At 49.2% G+C, this 23275-nt stretch overlaps 1 long non-coding RNA gene across 1 annotated transcript; it reads left to right on the top strand.

The window, feature by feature from the left end:
* Positions 1 to 16915: 16915 nt before the first annotated feature.
* On the top strand, positions 16916 to 22304 carry LOC149343558 (uncharacterized). Its single transcript, XR_016282714.1, has 2 exons — positions 16916 to 17017; positions 21941 to 22304. It is a non-coding gene; the product is annotated as an uncharacterized LOC149343558 (long non-coding RNA).
* Positions 22305 to 23275: the final 971 nt, after the last annotated feature.

Here is a 23275-nt window from a genome sequence, read left to right as displayed (position 1 = left end):
CCCTCTCTGTTGGAGGGTCAGATTTATATATTTTTATTTATTTTTATTTTTTTCTTGCCCTCGCGGCCAGGAGAAGGAACAAGTTCTCGCATTTTTTTACGAAAGTTGCTGCACGGCCACGCACCTGTCGAGCACCTCCGAGCTGGACACGCCTGTCAATAAGCAAGCCTGTGGTGCTTAACAAAGCAGAGCCCATTGTATTTTCTTACTGAGTACCTGTTCCTCGCACTCTCTCTCTTTTTTCTCCCGTGTGCGTTGCACTGCCTCTAATAATATTTTATGTGTATTTTCCTGCTATGTGCTTTGTGTTTCCCATTTACCTGTACTGTGCCCACCCCTATAAAAGGGGATGCATTAACAAAGTAATATCACCCCTGAAGAAGATCGGCCTTCCGATCGAAGCGTCGAGTCGAATAAATATGTTTCCTTTAACGAAGCGTATACTTCGGTATATACTCTTGTAAGCAGTCAAGTACTTTATGATTTCGCAACCTATAAGTTCACAGGCTCTTTATCTTCTTCGCACCAGAGGTGCCCCGCCAGAGACGGTTTGTTCCAACTCGAAGACTGAAGCTTGATCTCTGCACCAGGGGTGCCCCGTCAGAGACGGTCTCAAGATGTGTTGACACGCAGGGATAAAAAAGGGAATAACTGAAGATTTATGTACAAATATTTACAGAATATACAAGTTAGATACAACGGCAAAAAGACAAACAATAAAAAGGTGGAACTGGCTAATACTAGGGGAGGCCCCTACTCGGCGTAGCCGAAGATGCGTAGCATCTCACCTTAGCGCAGAACCCCCGCTTCCGGCTCCGGGACCCGGTTTTAAAGCCCTAAAGGCCCGGCCCACATTCCGTAGCTTCCAATCATGTTGCGGTCTAAACATCATTGGTTCATCCAGGGCATGGCCAGACCTCCAGCTTCCGTAAGGTAGAGCACTCTCTCCACCACAAAATAAAAACAAACACAAATAGACATTCGTGCCAGCACGTGCGCGAATCGGTACCGCGGGGCGGGGTGGACACCCGTACTTCTTGGCGCGTTCTCGAGCGGCCGCGTTCCAAATAGGAGACGCTTCGCTTTGAGCGCCCCGAGCCGCGTTCCGAAGACCCCGCGTACACTACCGATCCCTTACACGCCCTTCCCAAGTTTCTACAAAGGGCTCAAATGCCACTTTTAGAATTATAACAAAGGGATTGGTACGGGTCACAAAACCACCCTGTGGGTGACATACCGCAGCTACACAAGTACTGGCAACGACAAAACCAAAAGCAAAATAATGCACCCGCGCACCAACACAACATTACACAAAATGCTTACGGGCACCAAGAAAACAAGCAAATTGCACACTAAAATACACCCAGTGGCATGCCTGCCATGCGCCGTAACACGGCGTCCAAGGTGGTGGGTTGCACCCAATTCACCACTTCCAAGTTCACACTCGTCCTCGCGAATGGGCACACATGCACACAGACACTAGCAACTGGAGCGTTCATTGGCACTCATATTGGGTCCGTAAGCTGCCACGTGAGCCTCCTTAGTCGCACCGCGCGTCTCTGTGTGCGTTCGAGCCAACAGGTGTTGTCAGTCAACACAATTAACGCCTAAACGGTAACTCACTCATTAGGCTGGTGCCACAACGGGGCGTGAACTGAAAAGATGGTGCCCTCCAGGATCGAAAACGTCCTGCTCTTCTATAGGTCCAAAACCTGAACCATGCGACGCCCCTAGGGGCAAGCTCTCGTCGGCGCGCCCGTACGGACCGCGTGGTGCGTAAGGAGCATAGCCCTTGCCCCGATTAACCATACCAATGCGGCCGGTCTCGCTACGCTTGATTCGGCGACCTGCAGCACGGAACGTAATGTTCCACGTACCGGCTTTCAACATGAAAGCCGCGCACCTGCCTCCTGGCACTTCGCCTCGCTTAGAGCCATTTGCCCAGTTCCAGCTCAGGTAAACACTGACGTTGCCGTTCTCTGCTTGATAGGCATTTGCCGGTTTCGTGGCATCCTCTAACTTCGAGGATCCATGAGCTCCCTCGCAGTCACTTGACCCGAGCTTGCCTTGCGGCAGGTCGCCACTCATTTCCGGGTCCTCAAATGACCTGGCCGGACACACACCGGGTGCGTTCGACAACTGCGCGGCGCTCTGCCCGGTCGGCCCAGCAGGCCCACCTCCGCTCTCTGCCTCGGATGGAATGTCCCTGCCATCACTAACGCTAAGGGGCACTTCACGCCCTATGCCCGACACAGTGTGCGGTTGCGGCAACGCTAGGTTACCGGTTGTCACTAGCTCGCCGATCTGACGTCTGTCGTCGCTGGTCGTTTCACGCTGAACCAACTGCTCTTTTTCGCAGCTTGCCTGAGACCGAGTTTTTGGAATTGTCAGACTCAATTCCAGCGTTCCTGAACTCGCGTCCGTGTCCCTGGTGTCATTTGGGGTAGAGCTAACCTGTGCAGCTGGATCGTCGGAGTGCGCGTTCACCGCCTCTACTACCGCGACGCTGCGTTCCGTCACGATACTTTCTTCAAATGCGATTCCAGCTTCAAAGAAATCTGGCTGACTTCTTACTTCTGCCTGGCTGTTTTCTTGGCCTGTGCTTGACAGGCATATGCATTTGCCTTCCAGCATTGGCGTCCTCTCCACTCGGGACTCGGAGCAGTTCTCCCTGGCTAGTTGACTAGCTCTCCTAGACTGTTTGAGCTTAGCCAGCTCGAGCTCTAGCTGCTGGCGCCTTGCTTCTAATACCTCCAAGACGCACTTAACATCCTGAGGTCTTTCCTCGCGAAGCAGCGCCTTTCCGCCATTCACTTTCGCGAGTTGAGCCTGAAGGTCCGCTAAGCGCGCCTTCGCTAACTCAACCTGGTACCTCACATTGAGTGAGGGCCGGCATGGATAACTCTCCATACCGCCGTCTGTACCGTTCAACTGTCCTACCGGCTCGAACACATGAACAGGGACGTGAACAATGCGACGAAGGAAACACAGTTTCGATGCGTCGATCCGCACTGCCAGCTCCTCGGCGTCGCAGTCCACCGCCACTTTCATCGGACGCTGCGATGAGCTGTCGCACGCCGCTGGTCCTGTGCCCGTTGTCGTCACTTGCTGTGACCCGCCGGTGACCGTCAGGTTCTCCACGCGCTGCTTTTCTGGACCGTATGCAGTCCCGCGTCACTGGACTACTGCCGTGGTCCTTGCATCCTTGCCGCCGTCTCTCCGCACGTCCTGTCTCGAACGCTGACCTGTTGCCTTGTCGTCGCCTTTCTCCCTGCCTTCAGTCTTCTTCCTGCGCCGTTTTCCGATGGCCGCAGGATGGTTGGTTGGCCTCGAGTAGAATGGCACATACCCACTACGGGGGAGTGGCCAAGACACAGGCGGTGAACTGTTGGAATGATTAGGAGCTTTAGAGGAAAAGGAGAATTAGGATCCTCGTCGACTGCGCCATTAAATTTCACAGGTTCTTTATCTTCTTCGCACCAGAGGTGCCCCGCCAGAGACGGTTTGTTCCAACTCGAAGACTGAAGCTTGATCTCTGCACCAGGGGTGCCCCGTCAGAGACGGTTTCAAGATGTGTTGACACGCAGGGATAAAAAAGGGAATAACTGGAGATTTATGTACAAATATTTACAGAATATACAAGTTAGATACAACGGCAAAAAGACAAACAATAAAAAGGTGGAACTGGCTAATACTAGGGGAGGCCCCTACTCGGCGTAGCCGAAGATGCGTAGCACCTCACCTTAGCGCAGAACCCCCGCTTCCGGCTCCGGGACCCGGTTTTAAAGCCCTAAAGGCCCGGCCCACATTCCGTAGCTTCCAATCATGTTGCGGTCTTAACATCATTGGTTCATTCAGGGCATGGCCAGCCCTCCAGCTTCCGTAAGGTAGAGCACTCTCTCCACCACAAAATAAAAACAAACACAAATAGACATTCGTGCCAGCACGTGCTCGAATCGGTACCGCGGGGCGGGGTGGACACCCATACTTCTTGGCGCGTTCGCGAGCGGCCGCGTTCCAAATAGGAGACGCTTCGCTTTGAGCGCCCCCAGCCGCGTTCCGATGACCCCGCGTACACTACCGATCCCTTACACTATATATATATATATATATATATGTATATATATATATATATATATATATATATATATATATATATATATATATATATATATATATATATATGAGAGAAGCCAACAGCCACAGAAACCAAGGGACACAAGGGATTTTTTAATTAATTTTATTTATTTTGTGCTGTTGTTCGATTAAGAATATTACTGAATATGTTACCGCTTAAAGCTAATTGAGTAGAAAAGCAGAAGAAAAAACAACCACATGCCGCCGGTGGGATCCGAACCCACGACCTCCGAATTACGCGTCCGGTGCTCTACCGCTGAGCTACGGCGACGGCTGTCAATTCTTCTGCTTTCGGGGGTATTTATGTTTACAAATAACCTAACCTTTAGAGTGTTCACCAGCGCCACCCACGCTCTTAAGCGGTGGACGTAGCACGTCCTGAGTTACCGCTGATGTGACGTAGAACGTCATCGAACGGCGAGAGTGGAAGCTGTGTGAGAACCCTCTTATGCTTTCTATGGCGTCAAGGCTGGCGTCTATGGCGTCAAAGGGTGTACGTGTTCCTCGGCCGTGGTGCCAGCCGCCCACCAAGGAGCCCAATGAGGGGACGGGGCAGGAACTTGAAAGCAAAGCATGCCCTCGCCAGCTGTACACCCCAACTACAACCCGATATGACATAACGCAGTGTACTTCGTCACAGAAGGTTAAAAGAGCACTAAAGAGCAATCTAAACTGATCTTTTTACCGTGGGAACTTGATCTACACGTTCCGAGCATCCCTAGGAACTTCATAATTATTTTTATTTACAAGTACTGCGGTCTCAAGGAGACCAAGCAGGTGGGAATCTGTGTTCAACATTCTCATTTCATTAACATCAAGTGATAAGTTATTTTCTTGTGTTTGACATGGGGGGGAGCACCAAAAAGTGAATAAATATGAACAAGTTCGCATTTCAATTTTGGACAATAACGACCTTCGCATAATCAGAATAGCCCCGCCGCGGTGGCTCAGTGGTTACGGCGCTCGGCTGCTGACCCGAAAGACGCGGGTTCGATCCCGGCTGCGGCGGCTGAATTTCGATGAAGGCGAAATTCTAGAGGCCCGTGTGCTGTGCGGTGTCAGTGCACGTTAAAGAACCCCAGGTGGTCGAAATTTCCGGAGCCCTCCACTACAGCGTCTCTCATAGCCTCAGTCGCTTTGGGACGTTAAACCTCAATAAACCAAACCAAACCATAATCAGAACAAAATGCACTTGCATGCGCTACTGCGCAGAAAAAACAAAGAAAAAAAACACAACTGAATGAAAAGACGGAAAAATGACACTGTTGTCATGTTGTCACTGTTGCCATTGTCATGTGCGGCTGATTTTCCTAATTCAAATCGGATTGAACGTCTCGCCTCCCACCTTTTTTTACCCTCACCGCTGACGGTAGGAGCAGTCAACCAAACTTTCACCCAATCTCATGGCGGCTTGCCGCTCTGCCATCGGAGGAGTGATACGTAGCGATCGGCGAAAGCAGTCCGCGCGTATTTTTATTCCCGTGAGCCTAATTTGCAGCGATCTTGTCTCTGACTGGATCATTTCATTCACGGAAACCTAAAAAACAAAAAAAGCGAAAGCGAAGCCGCCACGTGACTGCCTGAAAGGCACTCCACGCGTTACTTGACTTCTATGGTGAGTAACCCTCGCCGCCTGGGAAAAGGAAAAAGTAATTAAGGGAGGAGAAGACAGAACAGTTGTGACAAAGAAGATAGGAAAGTGAAAGATGGAGAGGAGGAAAATGAATGCGAGAATGTAGCTCTTAATACACAATTCCGCGAAAAACGATGGGATGTTTCAAATGATGGTTAGATGAAAGGCTGATGCAAAGCTACGTTTCAGTGGATGATGGACCTGGGGACAACAAACCTCGTGAATGTGTCACTGCATCGGCGGAGGCGGAGAGGCGGGTGCAGCGACGTCCCCAAACGAGTGCCGAGTGCGGTGAAAGGAAAAGTGGCGCCGAAAGCGAAAGCGCGTCATCAAACGATCCAACGCGTCGTGCCAAGCAAATCAGAAAGCAAGGCAGTCTTTGACGTTCATTAGCTGGTTCTACAGCTTGTTCGACGGCACGTGAGCCACGCGCAGATCTGATCTTAAAAATGCTAGAGAAAGCGCTTCCCCGGTGCCACGCACCTATGGAATGCCTGCTCGCGTCGAAACGTCCTACCATTAGCGGTCGCTGGATTCCTAACTTGCTCTTGTATCTTCGTTACAAAGTGGCTCGGATAACCGTTGGCTGAAAGTTACTGGCGCACTCTTCTGAAGTCATTTAGCAGGTCTTCTTGCTCCTTGCAGACTCATGTCGCACGTTTAGTGAGCGAGGCGACGACGGAGGCTATGCGCGCAACCGGATGGTTTGAAAATAAAATCCAAGCATCGGGCTGTGTTCGTAGGCTTCCTATACGCCGAGAAGGAGAGGCAGTTGTTGCCTTTTCACTCCAAGAAGGGAAAGTGGTTTTCTTGCTTAAATTCAAACCGTGCTCTTGGTCCAAGCTTGGTCCAACACTATTCACCACAACGAGTCTTCTTTCCTTAAAATTCAAAACCAGTCGTGGTCGTACCTGTAGGAGACATTGGGCGTCGGAGTGAAGGTTTCCAGCACTTTTTCTCCGCCGCCGCGGCTCAGCGGTTATGGTGCTCGGCTGCTGACCCAAAAGACGCGGGTTCGATCCCGGCCGCGGCGGCTAGAATTTCTTTGGAGGAGAAATTCTAGAGGCCCGTGTACTGTGCGATGTCAGTGCACGTTAAAGAACCCCAGGTGGTCAAAATTTCCGGAGCCCTCCACTACGGCGTCTCTCATAGCCTTAGTCGCCTTGGGACGTTAAACCCCATAAATCAAACCAAACCACTTTTTCTCCAGCGACTCCATGACGAGGTTTGCTGTGGTGACTGATATGAAAGCGCCCATAGCTGAGCCTTGCGTTTGTTTGTACAGCTTTGAATCGCACGACAAGTACGTGTTGCTCAAGCAGAACCTCCACGTTTAAACATGGAGGTAACTGTGTTTTTCTCACGGGAGCATAGCATTTTGATACCCCCTTCCTGCCGCTTTTAGATCAACTATCTATACGTTGGGCAAAAGTCGCACGAAATCTCGTACAGAGCACAGCTTTACCGTTTGCTAGTTTCACACAGCGGTAAGAAGAGGTGACGACTTCGTGCGATGCAATCGAAATTAGTTCATTCCAAGAGCATCGCCTCAGTACCGAGCTCAACCTCCGCCTGCAGTGTTTGAAGCTAGCTTTGATAACATGTTTTCTGAGAAAAAGAGTGTTAATAGAAAATTATGACCACAGAGACTACTCGAAAGTGACGACAGTAACTGCAACAATGTTCATGAGATCTTTGTGTGACCGCCCATCAATGGCTCCACTAATTGCGGTTTGCAAGTTGTTATTGTATAAGTGAGCCTGTTGGCCGAAGGAACAGGCTAGAGCATACAGACCCACCGAAGCGCGTTCAATAGCGAAGCACAGTTTTTTAAGTATGCGTACGCTAACATGGAGAAACCGAAACCGAGATGGAGCAACAGTTCGCGATAGTCACAAAGCGTGTGACTGCATTCATTCATTACTAGCATCATGCCCTAAGTCTTCAATCCCAGCTTTACTTACACTGCAGAGAAAAGACTGCAGTCGCGTTCCCTCTCGCGTTCAGCTTCACCCCTCCGCAGTGACGTCACCATCCCCGTAGTTTACAGTGGGGTTGCTGTGGTCGTCGAGTGGCCTTTGGTGCCTAGTGCACATTCCGCGCACTGGCTTAGCCGCTGGCGTCCCCGCATCGCTTTCTTACGAAGCCTATGTACGGCCTTTTCACCACGGCCGATCAAGCTTGATTGCTGTTGATAATCGACGGCTTTATGTCTCGTGAGTGGTATTCCGCCATCAGTCCCCGCAAGTTCTCTAAGCACCAAACTTACGCGCCTCTGCGGGTTAAAAGGCGCGAGGGTGACGCAAGGCACCAACGACGGGACGGAGTGCCTCATTGCCCTTCATGTTTTGTCTCGTCCAGAACCCCAGCATAACTTACAACGAAATCGAGACAGCTGGGCGAGTTGGTGTACTGTTGTGGCGATTCTCGCTCCGTTGTATTCTGTCATGCTGCCTGTTTTCTCGATGTGCATTCCACTAAGTCCCCCGAAACGCGTGCCTGTCAGAAGCGAAAAGAAACTTCATTCAAACTTCTTTCTGGGTGAGGTGGCAAATCCCGATTCTTGAAGCAATAACAGGGCTAACACATGCCACCACAGAAAAGAGAGACGAAAACAGCGCTTGCGTCTAGTGTTTCGTCTCCCGTTGTGTGGTTGCTTATGTTAGTGCTTTTATTTTTTTCTAGAAGCGAAAAGAACTAGGTTTTGCGTTTTCTTCTTGGTGCTTTCTGGTTTTTGTAGAGCACGCATCCTCCACGAACCGTTCGTCCAATGCGAGGCCGCGTTTGCTCACCACGTAGTCAAAATTAAACCCCAGACATCCGCTGTGTGGGTCTACGATCATCATCATCAGCATCATCATAGCTCTACCTTTAATTCCTTTTTACACTTCGCATCGCTCACTGCTATTTTTGAGTGTAATATCAAATTTTCCTCTGACCAATTATCTACTACATAGTGAACAGTAACAGTTTCAAGTTTCAATAGCAGGGAAGAAATCGCTGCACGCGGCAGCATCCATGCACACCGAAGAGGAGGATGGTCACGCGATTCTGTCGTTTTTCATGAATACATTTTTCAAAATTCACGTTTGGCTCCGACATTTTGTCGTAATCCTATGAAAATTTCCTCATTTATACCACTATACCTTGGCCAATCCCCCCACTTGGGTTTGTGCCATTATAAAGAGGTGAAGAAGAAGAAGAAGAAGATTCCGCACTGGTAGGTTGATTTGCTAACTCCTTTAAAAGTCTCGGAGTTTTTTTTGTTTTTTTTTTAATTATTATTATTCTCGCCAAAATGTTCTTTGTTATTTCAGTTCAAATATTCTTCTGTCGTTTTTCATGAATACATTTTTCAAAATTCACGTTTAATCCTATGAAAATTTTCTTATGTATACCACTACACCTTGGCCAATCCCCCCCGTGGGTATGTGCCATTATAAAGAGGTGAAGAAGAAGAAGAAGAAGAAGAAGGCTGCGCGGATCCGCGAGCTTTCCCTAGCAGCCATCTTTCTGCGGGGTAGCGGCTGAGTACCTGGCGGTGTTGTGCTAGCTTGCCCAATTTGTCCTTCTTGTTTTCTGTGCCTGCTCCTGTTATAGGGTGATAGGGCGCGGGACGACGGCTTAATGTCTACCTCTTCTCCCGGCCAAGGGTTTTCCCCTTGGTCGGCCTCTCTTCCACAGGACCAGCTTCCAATCGATGTCTTTTTTCGCAGTGGAGTCACCAGCATTCCTGTGGCTTTAGTTCCAGCTGATGGAGGCGCCATTCGTTTGAATAACCCGGAAGCGGTGCAGGTGGCCCTTCAGACTACATCGCCACATTTCATGCGAATCACAGATGTGCGGCAGTTCGGCAAGGGTGGGATATTGTGCAGGTCGCCGGACAAGGATTGTGTCGCCGACCTTTTGAGGTGTACCTCCTTCGCCAACCACCCGGTGAGCGCATTTATTCCGCCTCATTTAGCATGTTCCAAGGGCTTAGTCCGAGGTGTTGACTCTCGATTGAGCCCTTCAGAAACGCTGGAGAACCTCTCGTCTGCGGGCGTCATTGCGGTCCATCGTTGCAGCAGAATGGTAGAGGGGGTGAAAATACCTACAGAGTCCGTCATAGCCACATTCGCAGGAGTAGTGTGCCCTTCAGAGATCAAAGTGTGGCCACTAGTGTTTCGAGTTGACGCATTTAACTCTCGTCCCCTTCAGTGTCAGAACTGTTGGAGATTTGGCCACAGCGCCAAAGCGTGCAAATCGGGCTCACGGTGCTGTGCATGCGGCGAAAGCCATGCTAGAGAAGAATGCCCTGAACAGCAAGAAAAATGTTGTCTGTGTGGTGGTGCCCACTCTGCCAACTGTCCTGATTGTCCTGCACGAGCTCAAGAAGTGCAGGTTCTAGAGATAATAGATAAACGTCGATGCACGCGACGAGAGGCCTTTGCAGCAGTCAAAGAAAGAGCCTCATGCTATTCTAGTGTGGCTGCCAAATGTCCACCTGCAATGGACGCCTCTTGGACACAAGCAATTACCGCTGCGGTTGAAAAAGCAGTGGCGAATGCAATGGAACGTATTATGGAAACGGTATCCACGTGCATCTCACAGGTAGTAGCTACCCAGATGACTAATATGCTGCAAGCGCACGCCGCTCCGCTCTTGTCCTCTATGGTTTCGGCTGCTCCTCCACCATCTGTGGACATCAATAGCGCTCCACAGGGCCAAAGTCAGCATGAGCGACAAACGACCCCTGAAAAATCTCTCCCGAACAGCGTTAAGGACGCATCCTCTGATGAATGTGTTGAGATGGAATTCGATACCCGCGCCCAAAAACGAAGTGGGTCTCCTTTGAGTATCCCGGATCCATCTTGTCACCAGTCCAAGTCCCAGAAAAGTCATGCAAAACAAAATCCTAAGACCAGGATTCTCGAAGCGGCAGTTGCCGCTGCAGCTCTCCCGCCAAGATAGGGTCGTTAAGTGTTCTCCAATGGAATTGCCGATCTATATCCTCAGCTTCAACAGATTTAATATGCCTATGTACTCAACTTCAACCGGATGTAATTGCGTTACAGGAAACATGGCTTACTTCAGATATTAATTATCATCTCAAACATTACCGTTCGTTCCGGCTAGATAGGTCTTCACGAGGGGGAGGGTTGTTGCTGCTAATTTCCTTAAAGTTTTGTCACAGGGCCTTCATTTCTTTTCAGTATGCGGACAGTCAGTGCGAAATACTGGCGGTTGATCTCAATATCCCAGGTCAACAGCCCTTTACTGTAGCTAACGCATATTTCCCTTCAGGTGTGCATGACACTCGGCCCCTTGACTCATTGATGTCTAGCAGCAGATCTCAGGTTTTATTAGTTGGGGATTTTAATTCGCACCACGTGACGTGGGGGTTTAAAACAGATTGTTTCGGCTCTAGACTATTTGAATGGATTTGCGACAACAACATAGTCTGCAACAATTCAGGCATGCCTACATTTGTACGTGGTCTATGCCGCTCTGTTTTAGACTTAACTTTTTCCTCCCCAGGAGTCTCTGTCTCGTCTTGGGCGCCTGTTGACTGCGCGACTAACAGTGATCATCTACCGATTAGTTTCAGGGTTGCGTGTAACTTAACTCTTCCCGAACGACAACAGCGCACCTTCATAAATTATGTTCGCTTTAAAGACACTCTCAAATCAGCTCTCACAATCGATTCGGACCGAAACACCACTACGAGTTCCGAATGTAAAGCTACACATATATGCACAGTGTTGGAACGCGCAAGGCAAAAGTCTGAATTCATAGTCACAGGATCCAAGGATGCAATCACCAATAATTGGTGGAATGCAGAGTGCACGCGTGCCTATAGACGGCGGAAAGCAGCCTGGAAGAAACTCCTCCTAAATCAATGCCCTAAAAATTGGTTGGATTATAAGTATGTCGCAGCAACATTTAAGCGCACTATCTCCCGCGCGAAGGAGGAGTATATTACAAGTCATTATGATTTTCTTTCTCAGTCAGGGAATAAACGGGCCTTGTTTAATTTTATGAGGAGAAGGAAAGTGATTCCACCGGCTGTCAATATTGAATCCCTCGTTCAATCCCCTGCTGACATCGCTAAGGCCTTAGAGGGAATTGCGGGTGGCCTAGAACGTCGATTCACATCTGCACTTCATTATCCACCTACATTCTCATGCATCTCCAGTGATTTCATTGAGGTCACTATGCCTGAGCTTTCGCAAATTGTTTTGCGCCTATCTCCAGCGGCTCCTGGCCCCGATAAGGTCACTACATCTATGATTAAAATTTTGTTTACCGAATCTCCTGAAGATCTATTGGCTTTGGTTAACCATTCCCTTAAAGGTCCATGGATACCCCATGAGTGGCGTCTTGCGGAAATAGTTCCAATACTTAAAAAACAAGGGGAGGGTTTCACTTCTGACAACATACGCCCGATTTCATTAACATCGAATTTAGTGAAATTGGTGGAACGGGTCCTGCTTCGTCGTATCATGTATTTCATTTCTGCAAATGATATCTTGAATCCTTGTCAAATTGGTTTCAGGCCGGGCTGTTCGATTTGGTGTGCTCATACTGACCTTGAGAGCCGTATTAAATTAGCTCGCAGCACTAAACAGTTTGCCGCGCTTGTCACACTGGATATCAGTAAAGCCTACGACAGCGTCGAGTACTCGATGCTGTTACACAGATTACAGGTCCTTAATTTCCCAAACTATTTCGTAGCCTGGATCTTTGCTTTCCTGGAAAACAGAGAATTTTATTGCTGCCGAAATGGTGTTTCTTCAAAGAAATTCCGACAGACAAGAGGTGTTCCGCAAGGCTCAGTTCTTTCCCCTGTTCTTTTTAACATCTTTCTAAGCTCCATTCCATGCATCCATAATGTGTCAACTTATGTGTACGCTGACGACATCGCATTTTTTGCTTCTGCAAAAGATATTCACTCTCTGTATCAGATCTTGCAGGATTACCTCAATATTCTTGACAACTGGTTAGGAAGTATTCATCTGTCCCTCAATGTGAACAAATGCGCCTTGTTGGTCTTCCCGGTTTCTCATCCTGTACATATCTGCGTTTCTTACAGAAATCATATAATTCCTCAGGTTCAAACAGTGAAGTATCTTGGAGTGATCTATGACTCTACTATGTCCTGGCGGCCTCACATTGAGCAAGTTTCTGTAAAAGGAGTTCGGGCCATTGGCATCCTGCGTCGTCTTTGCAGCGCTAGGTCAGGGATGAGAAGGCACACACTTCTGCTGATCTATAAAATGTATGTCCGCCCAATTTTGGAGTTCGGATGTGTTTTATTCTCAGGAGCTCCTGCCTATAAACTTCGACCGCTTGTGCTCTTGGAGCGTGAGGCGTTGCGCCTCTGCTTGGGACTTCCGAAGTATGTAGCTAATGTTGTCCTGCACCTTGAGGCGCGAATTCCATCTTTATTAGCCAGATTTCGCCTTTTAACAGTCCAAACCTTTTTAAATTTGTGCGACTCTCCTCTCCACACATCCAATGTAATATTTCTTAGTCAGCCCGCAGTCTTTTTAAATGCTACCTGGTCTCGTTTGCATACTCGGCAGATATGTTTCGTGCAGTCTCTCCTCGATCCCTTAAACATTAAGCTCACAGATATCCATCCTCTTCATAACATCTCACCTTCAGTCGAGATTGCATTTGATAACATTTTCCCATCGAATGCCAAGCTCCAGCCCTTTCCTCTTCTTCTCGGTTTGTTACAGGACCACCTAAGATCCTTTCCTTTTCATATTCTCATTGCTACCGATGCCTCGCAGGATCGTGAAAAGGCAGGTGTGGGCATTTTTTCTCCTGCATTGGGATGGTCCTTTTCTCTCCGTCTCCCTGACTTCACTCCAATTTATCTGGCCGAATTATTAGCTGTCATTCTAGCTTTACGTAAATTAGATCCTGCCGTTTCCAAAGTCATGGTTATGACGGACTCTCTATCTATTTGCTTTTCATTATCATCAACCTCTGAGTCTCGGGCATTACGCCTCTTTAAGCAGCTGATCCCGCTTCATCTAAATTCGGTGAGGTTGCTTTGGGTACCGGGTCACGTGGGCATTCAGTTAAATGAGGTTGCTGATTCATTAGCAAGGGCCTCTCTCTGTGGCCCAATAATTGCGGTCCTGCCAACCTGCGCATATACAGCTGCGGTGAGGTTTCGCAGTTACACAATATTTCAGGAATTTTCAGCCTCGGCGCTTACTTCATCCCCCGAATACAAGCATCTTCTGCACCCTTGGAGCAGCAAAGACTGGAGTTCGCGCAGACTGGAGGTCTCTTTCACGCGTTTGCGATGCCGAGTTCCTCTGCTAAATTTCTACCTTCACAGATCTGGTCTGGCGGTTTCTCCACTGTGCTCATTTTGTGCCGAGCCTGAGACAGTGGATCACTTCCTGCTGTTCTGCCGCCGATTCTCTTCTTTGAGGAGGCGCCTATTAGAAATTCCGTTTCATCAGCTGGGTCTGCCTGTGTCCACTGAGGTTGTTCTTTCCTTTGGCGCTACTTCGCTTGGACGAAGCAACAGGAGTGCGCGCTGTGCAGTTCAAAAATTTCTTTTAGAAACACAGCGACTCCCATGGTATTTTTTTACTTTTTTTTTAATTTATTTATTTATTTATTTATTCACTTTTTCCCTCTTTTTGTTTTCATTTTTCTGATTATCAATCTCTTAATTTATTATTATTATTTTTTTATTTTTTCTGCCTCTCTTTCAGTCAATACAAAATTGAACCATTCCAGATGTTGCATTCAAATCTGCACATTATGCCGTCCTCCCATCTTCGATCTCCCAGCTAACAGGACCCCTTTCGTTGCGTCGTCCATTCTGTCAGCCTATACCCTATTAATTCTCCTTTTCCTCTAAAGCTCCTAATCATTCCAACAGTTCACCGCCTGTGTCTTGGCCACTCCCCCGTAGTGGGTATGTGCCATTCTACTCGAGGCCAACCAACCAACCAACTCGAAATCTCGTGTCGGCTGTGTAGGCTTCGCCTACCTGCCAGCTCATCTTCTGTGACAAGGATCGAGCAGAGCAAAACCGTTGGCGTCACCGGTAAACACCATCGCCGGCCAGTAGCCGGATCAGGTAAGCGACGAGACGTAGCAGAAATCCTGGCTGCAGCGGCCGCATTTCGATGGAGGCGAAGTGCAGGAACGCGCTTGAGCTGAGCGACGTCGCTGCCCCTTCAGGAAGCCCAGTGGTCGGATTAATCCGATGCACTCCATTTCATAGCCCGTGTGCAACTTCGGGACGGTAAAACCCCTCATAGCATATGCCGTACCTAACTGAAGCACCATGTTGTCTGCAGTCCGCGAGCGACTGGAATTCGCAGTTGGATGCGCACGCGCACTTTCAAGAAGTTCACTCATAGACGGATGTTTGCGGGATGCGGAGTCATGGAACATAATTTTTGTGTTGCCTCGCTGGTCAGTTTGCTGGCATTTATTATTTTTTTAGAATAGAGCTCGCCTGTTCCCTTGTGCTTCACTGTTTTGTGTTGACCTCGTTTGCTTGATCGCATAGCAAAAAAAAATTAGCTAAGGTTTAACGACTCTTGAACCTAGTTAGAGAGCGAAAGCTATGGCGTATCGGGCAACTATACGCGGCTTGGCGTCTGTAACGTTGAGTGCATTCCGGACACTGGATAACCAGCGCGCCACCCTGCCGCCCTGGCAGGTGGCAGTTAATGGTTGATCGCGAGAACCTGGTCACCCAGTGAACGCTGCGGCCTGTTGCTGCAGTGCCGCGTGTCTGCCACAACGTTGTCAGCGCTACCGAATTCAGCCCACATCTCTCTGTAATCACCTCACGTACCTATAAGCGCGGTTCAGGCGTCCACTGACCCAAGGAGCCAGTTATGCGCCCTTACTTTCCTTAAAGTAATCGGAGTCTAGAACGTTGTCAAAGCCAACGCCAATGAGCACTGAAAGCCGACAGCCTACTGCTTCAGTGCCGCGTTTCTGCCACAACGTTGTCAATGCCAACGCATGCAGCGCACATCTGGCACTACCACCACGTAACTTAAAGCACGACTGAAGTGTCGACTGTCCCAGGGGGCCAGTTATGGGCCTTTTTTTGCTTTTGAAGCTGTCGCTCTTCATCGGTTCCGTACCTAAATCGCAACTGAGGTGTCCAGTGTCCCAGGGGGCCAGTTATACGCCTTTCCTTTGCTTTCGAAGCTGTCGCTCTTCATCGATTCCGTACCTAAAGCGCAACTGAGGTGTCCACTGTCCCAAGGGGCCAGTTATACGCCTTTCCTTTGCTTTCGAAGCTGTCGCTCTTCATCGATTCCGTACCTAAAGCGCAACTGAGGTTTCCAGTGTCCCAGGGGGCCAGTTATACGCCTTTCCTTTGCTTTCGAAGCTGTCGCTCTTCATCGATTCCGTACCTAAAGCGCAACTGAGGTGTCCAGTGTCCCAGGGGGCCAGTTATACGCCTTTCCTTTGCTTTCGAAGCTGTCGCTCTTCATCGGTTCCGTACCTAAAGCGCAACTGAGGTGTCCACTGTCCCAGGGGGGCAGTTATACGACTTTCCTTTGCTTTCGAAGCTGTCGCTCTTCATTGATTCTTACCTAAAGCGCAACTGAGGTGTCTACTGTCCCAGGGGGCCAGTTATACGCCTTTCCTTTGCTTTCGAAGCTGACGCTCTGCATCGATTTCGTACCTAAAGCGCAACTGAGGTGTCCAGTGTCCCAGGGGGCCAGTTATACGTCTTTCCTTTGCTTTCGAAGCTGTCGCTCTTCATCGATTCCGTACCTAAAGCGCAACTGAGGTGTCCAGTGTCCCAGGGGCCAGTTATACGCCTTTCCTTTGCTTTCGAAGCTGTCGCTCTTCATCGGTTTCGTACCTAAAGCACGACTAAGGTGCCCACTGTCCCAAGGGGCCAGTTATGCACCTCTCCTTTCCTTTGCTTTATCTGAAGGTCAAATGAAGGTGAAATCTCCACGCACGATGACCTTGCCTTAACCTAGCTTAGCGAAGCTTTCATTTCAAAAATTTTCGAAACGCACATCCCGCCAACTTTTGTCCATGACTGTGCGCGGAGATGTCAGCCCCTACATGTTACCTGTGCGACTGGTGGGGTCTGCAAGGCATTCGTTATTTTAGCGTTACGCATCTGGGGGAACTTATCAGGGCTTTTAGTGGTCTGTTTCCATGAGGCCGCGGTGCAGCCCCATACAGTGATGTGTCCGAAATGATCAATGCTGAGAAATCATCAGGCCTGCTCTGCGAAAAGTGAGTTTGCCAGAATGTCAATCGCAGTCGTGTGATTAATATTTTCTGTCAATATCTATCCGTTTATCTAACACGTCTCATATACGTCGCGGTAGTTCAGCGGCTTTCCTCTGGCGTTCTGCTAAATGAGCTTTAGTTTTCGCTGGTTTGAGCTGGATGACAACGCCCGCATTTCAATAAAGGCAAAATTCTTCATGCAGTGAGGTTTCGCAGCGCACGATGTGCCAATTATAAGTGAGAACCTAATGCAGTAGAAAAAATTGAGGGGACACTTTGGCTGTCTAAAGTGCGTAGAGGCGAAGGCGTTTTCCGCGCCACTTTGACTGCCTCTGTGGCACTGGTGACGTCACACATATTTAATGACTAATTACTGAGTAATGACAGATTACTAATCAATGGTTAATTACTGATTAATTGGTAAATACTAATTAACTGCGAATTAATTACGCTTAAGCTTCGCCTTTAGGAGTGGAACGCGACAGCGTGTTGTAACGCTGCCAGGGCGTACACGGAACGCCACCACCCGTTCGGCACGATGCCTTGCCCTTTGAACGCAAAGCTTTTTGAGGAAAGGAAGTCGAGCCATTCTCTGCCATCTCGGTGGACACCTGAACCGCATCGTAGAGGAAGGGAGGAAGTGGGAGTGAAAATCCCACTTCCGAAAATCCCCGAACTTTGTCACGCCAAATACAAGGGCAAGGGCTTCGCGTTCAAGTTGCCAGTAATTCCGTTCAGCCTTTGTTAAGATTCGCGAAAGGAAGGCTGTGGGCTTTTTCACCTTACCATACAATAGTACGGTGCCAATACCGCGTTGGGACGTATCCCCTTCCAACTTATGGGCTGCAGCCGGACTGGAATGGGTAAGTACCCCTCCACGACGAAGGCCATGTTTAGCTTGCAAAAAATGCTGCCTCCTGCTCGTGTTCACACACCAATCGTGTGTTCTTTTATAGCTTGTACAAAGGTGCAAGGACGGATGATAAGTTTGGATAAACTTTGCGTAAAATGTAATCATGCCCAGAAATGCGTGCAGCTGCTGCACATTTTGCGGACTGGGAGCTTGCACGATTCCTTCGATATGCCACTCCGCCGGATGTAAACCATCACGGTCGATTCGGTTACCTAAGTAGAAAACTTATGCCTGGCGAAATTTACATCTGTCCAGTCTGAGCTTAACCCCGTGCTCTCGGAAACGCTGGAGCACAAGCCTTAATGTCCCTCCGCGTTTTTGCGATACCACAATATCGTCGAGGTAGTCTGGACACCTGATGAGCCCTGCAAGGCAGTGTCGATTTTCCGCGGGAAAATAGCTGGTGCGGCAGAAATATCGAAAGGCAAACGTAGCGGAACAATCCGCGGTGCGTAATGATTACGCACAGTTTCTTGGACTTGTCATCCAGAGGGATCTGATTACAGGTGTCACGCAGGTCAAGCGTGCTGAATTGCTCGCCACCATTCAAAGACGCAAAAATGCCATCAATAACAGGTGGCAGGTATTGCTCCAGCTCGCAGGCAGAATTTAAGGTTACTCTGAAATCTGCGCAGATTCTAACAGTGACATCATTCCTCAATCAATCAATCATTTTTTATTCAAGACAATAATACAAAACTATTGTCTTGGGGGACGTGACAAAAGGCGGAAAAGTGCCTGACGAGGTCACGCCACCCTGTGGCAAGCAGCGGTTTGACACTCATGCAGAGTTTCAACAGAGTTTGCATGCAGAGAAATGTCTTAGATGAAACTGTATCCCCCAACCCCCTTATTATATTTTTTTTTACAGTGCAAGAATATGTACAGGAACGGAGTACAAGAATAAGTGCAGCAACTTCTACTAGCAAAACATGTTAACAAAACACTTCCAAACATAAAATACATGTAAACTATCGAACTTGAAGCACATGGAACATAAAATTGAAAACAAGAAGAAAAACATGAACATAACACACTAGTCTTCCTTTAAGAATAATCCCTTCAGTGTTTTCTTAAACCTGCTTAATGAAAGATTTTAGGTTAATAGGGCATGAATGACGGGATAGCTGTTTAATAAATCTGCTATCTGACAGCTTAATCTTTGATGTCCATAGTTTGTTCGAGCTCGGGGCTTGACTATGATGCTCTTTCTTCAGTAACGGCACAATCGGTGTCGCCTACTCTGCTTGTGTTAGGGGACAGCACTCCGATGGTTTCAAGCCTTTCAACCTCTTTGGATACCTTGTCGCATCAAGCAAATGTAAGAAAACAAGCCTTACGGAATTTTGGTGCGGCTTCTTCTTTAAGTTGCAGATGCACTGGCGGTCCGTCTATCGGGCACAATTTTTGTGCTGAAGACGCCTTCGAAGTCCGAGATCACATCATCCACGACTGATGTGCAGTTCTTTCCTGGGCTCTCCTCCAGCTTCGCCACGACGTTGAGGACTGGCGACCTTGCGTTGCTGAGTTTTGATATAAAGTCGCATCCAAAGAAGCTCGGCCCTGAGCACTCGGGAACAATTACTGAGCCCTCGAAGACAGTCCCGTTGTAAGAAACAGGCATAATCCAACTGCCCCAATACTGGCAAAGTCCCTAGGTAAGAGGAAAGTTTGATGTGCCATGGCGACAATGGTGGTCATTGTTTCTTGTACTGCTCAAAAAGTTGCCTAGGCACAACAAACAGAGCCGAACCAGTATCGACGATTATCTGTATATCGCTGTCGCACCACGTGAAAGATCGGCGAAGCGGAGGTTCGAATTGAAATTTCCGAGATGCAACTACGGTACAAACGTGCATCCTGTAGGCCGCGTCATCCAAGGTTTTCTTTCACATTTAAGGATTGACCTGCTTCGAGCATGGGTTTTCTGGCGTTCCTTGCTTACGTCACTAAGACACTTTTTTTTTGTGCAAGGTAACCGTACCTTGCAAGGTGAACCGTAACCTTTCATCAACGTACAGACGTTTCCATGGTGTTTTGTGCTTCCGCACCGTCCACACTAATATCGGCTCGTCGAAAGTCGGTCGCCGCGTGCTTATATTCATTATGGCATTAAACTCTGAAGAAATCGCGTTGGCACCCTTCTCTGCTGCCTCACAGCTGAGCCCTATTGCTTCGGCCTCCTATAGGGTGAGGTCTGTCTTCGCCAACAGCTCCTTCTGCAAGACACTTGACCTGCCGCCGCAAACTATCTTTTCGCGAAGCGTCCTATGGAGCATGTTTACGAAGTTGCATCTAACCACTATTTGGGGAATTTCAACAATACATTTGTGAAGAGACTTACCTTCAAACTGGCGCCGTTTGAAAAAGCGGAAACTTTTCGTTCGAGGCTTTTCGGGTCAATACGCACTTAGGACTTCGGTTACTTCTTCGTACTGCAGCGCATTTGGCTTCTTCGGTGCGACTTTTCCTGTACGTATGCTCAATGCAGAACTGAGCAACATCCTATTCTTCACTGCATCGCCTGTTCGGGTTGCTTCAAAATAGGCTTCAGCTTTCGTAAGATACGCCCTCCAGCTGTGACCGCGATCGTCATACTCTGGAAGCTGGTGATGTGTCATGGCCGAAGCGGTTGTGTCCAGCGGCTCACTGTTGACCATCTTTCGACGTTGGCTCACGTCGGGGGTTCGCTCTGCGCTCAGCGGCACAGTTACATAGCTGGTACGCTCATTCCGCGTATCGTGCTTCCATGCAACACAGACGGACGCTCGGGATAGGAATGGTTTATTCGTACCGATCAGCCGGCTTATGTAGCATGACCAGTAAAGGGTGAGGGGAAGAAGGATGGTAGGAATGCGTGAAAGGCATGCTTTGAGCGTTTGCCAAAGTGATAAAGTGGCAAGTTTACAATACCTTTCTCATGTATGCTCCACGCAAAATACAGGAAAGGAAAGGTCTGGTGGGGACAGCCGAGGTTGTTTTCATTGCTGTGCAGTTAACACGACAAAAAGACATTGGCCACAACGGGCCACGTGCATTTTCAGCCAGTCCGATGTCCGGAGAGCGAGTTTACAGATTAAAGAGTAAATACATTGTATATTCTGGCCTCCAGAAAAACTGCCTATTATTCAAGTCGTCCATATCAACGGTAGTTGTATAATTAAAAAAAAAAGACCCGCGCAAAACATTACGGGCACCGCCAACTATCCAGATGTACCGCCGCCCGCTGACTAACCACCGCCGCTCGAGTGTGTGACTTGTATTAATTATAGGCGCTGAGCGTTTTCCGGTAATTTCACCATTATAAAGTGGCAGCAGACCATCGGCATTCATCAGCCGCCGCAAACATCCAGCGGCCAGCGTTCAGCGACGCTTATGTCAGTCCAAGCCCCGCATTCGAGCGTTCGTGTCAAGTCTGCGGACGGTGGTACAAACTATATCATCTATCAGCTTGCGTTTCAAATCGCACAATGGTGCTTGGGTTACAGCAGTGGGAGGAGGCCTTTAAACGCACCACCGGAGGTCTTCAGATTAGCAAATAGAGGAGACTGACACGTCGGTTAAAATATTGTTAACTCCTGGAAGTTGACATGTTTTCAAGAGAGAATTCGTTTCCGTTTCCAACCATGTGTTTTCCGTGGTTTTATTCATGTAAATATTCGCCAGGAGTTGGGCATCATACCCTGCCCCTAAAAAGAAGCGACCTAGAAGATAGCTTACTCTATTTTACACCCACATAGGTTAGTTCGCTTTTCTAGTGCTCTACCCCTGAAACACCAGCTCAGCAAGTTTAATCCTGGATGCCCGCACACAAGGCTATGCGCTCCTATTCAGACTTAAAATCGGAATAAAATGCAGCTTCACTCGGAAGTGCAGGATACAAAATTCATGACATTGCAGTGTACGACGTGTCAGACTGTAAATGTATCTCGTCATGGTCTAAGGGCGGCAGCAGTTTCTTCACACACGTAGAACTGCAATTAACATGTATCCCATCCCATCCCTCTCCATAGCCACATGACAACAGGTGGCGGCGTGCTATCTGAAGCCGTACCACCTCCAGCTGCTGTCGTCATTCCCACTTCTCCGGCCCACACGGTGGCGTCCCCGGGCCACACGGTGGCGTCCCTGGGCCACACGGTGGCGTCCCCGGGCCACACGGTGGCGTCCTCGGACCACACGGTGGCGTCCCCGGGCCACACGATGGCGTCCCCCGGGCCACACGGCGTCCCTGGGCCACCTGCCGCCCCCGGCCCACCCAGCGGCTAAGCCGAGGCCCCCGGCGCGCCCAAAGTCACCGCCAAAGCCGCGGCTGCGCCGAAGCACGCGGGTCCGTAGGCCGCCGGAGAGGCTGGTTTACAATTAATAAAGGCACAGTCTACCGGCCAGAATGGATGTCTGGATGTCGTGACGATGTCATCGCACGGCGCAACCGCAGTTGGCACCTGCCAGTCGGATGGCCGGATGTTGTCGCCTGAAACGCGTTGGTATGGTATGTGAGGTAGCGCAAAACGGGACAAGGGACGCAGAAAGACGCACACAACGCATAGCGCCTGTGTTGCGTGCGTCTTTCTGTGTCCCTTGTCCCGTTTTGCGCTACCTCCCATGATCACCGTTACGGACTCGCCAAAGTTTCTACCCTCGCGTTGGTACTCGTACGCTGTCTTTTCTTTGCGCGGACGTCACAAGTACCTAAAGGCGTAAACCGCACTGCGCGCTTCCACTGGTGCGTTTGTGTGGCAGCCACTTAGAGTAAAGCAGCTTTGTTTAGCGCAAAATTGGGAATCAGCCGACCAAGTGTGACCATAACGTCTCCTTAAATAAGTTTCCCCAGCATTCTGGGGACCAATTTAGTGACCAATGAGCGATGAGCTTCTTAGCACCAATCGGAGCATTTTCTCTGCAACTCAACAGGCCAATAACACGCCGGTACCCACGAGCTTGTTTGCTCGCGAGGGCTGCATGCCTTTGAAGAAGCCGATCACGCTTTTGCGCTTTTCCACAAACAGTAAAAACACACTGACAAAATAACAAAACACACGCAAGCACAACTTCCACCAGCTATGGCTCCAAACACAGATACAGGGTGGCATCTGAGCCCACTGGCCAGAGGCAGAGCAAGCACAACTCGTTACCCGCCATCCGGCAGCACGACCGCTCGTAATTGCACCTAGCTGCCTCCCACGCAGGCTTCGCCCCCTTAAGTGTCCATGAAGCTTTCTTTCACACTGTTCGACGCCGCTGTCGAAAAGCCATAAAACTTGACCGCGACAATGCGCCGGGATGCGCGACTCGCGCACGCACTGTCCGCGGAGCGGGCCCCCTTCCGGCACCTCGCTGCCATTGCT

This window comes from Amblyomma mixtum, chromosome 5 (genome assembly GCF_055824585.1).
Source record: "Amblyomma mixtum isolate Tamu chromosome 5, ASM5582458v1, whole genome shotgun sequence".
Lineage (NCBI taxonomy): Eukaryota > Metazoa > Arthropoda > Arachnida > Ixodida > Ixodidae > Amblyomma > Amblyomma mixtum.
Note: the sequence above shows the minus strand (reverse complement) of the source record. Positions and strands in the feature narration are given on the sequence as shown.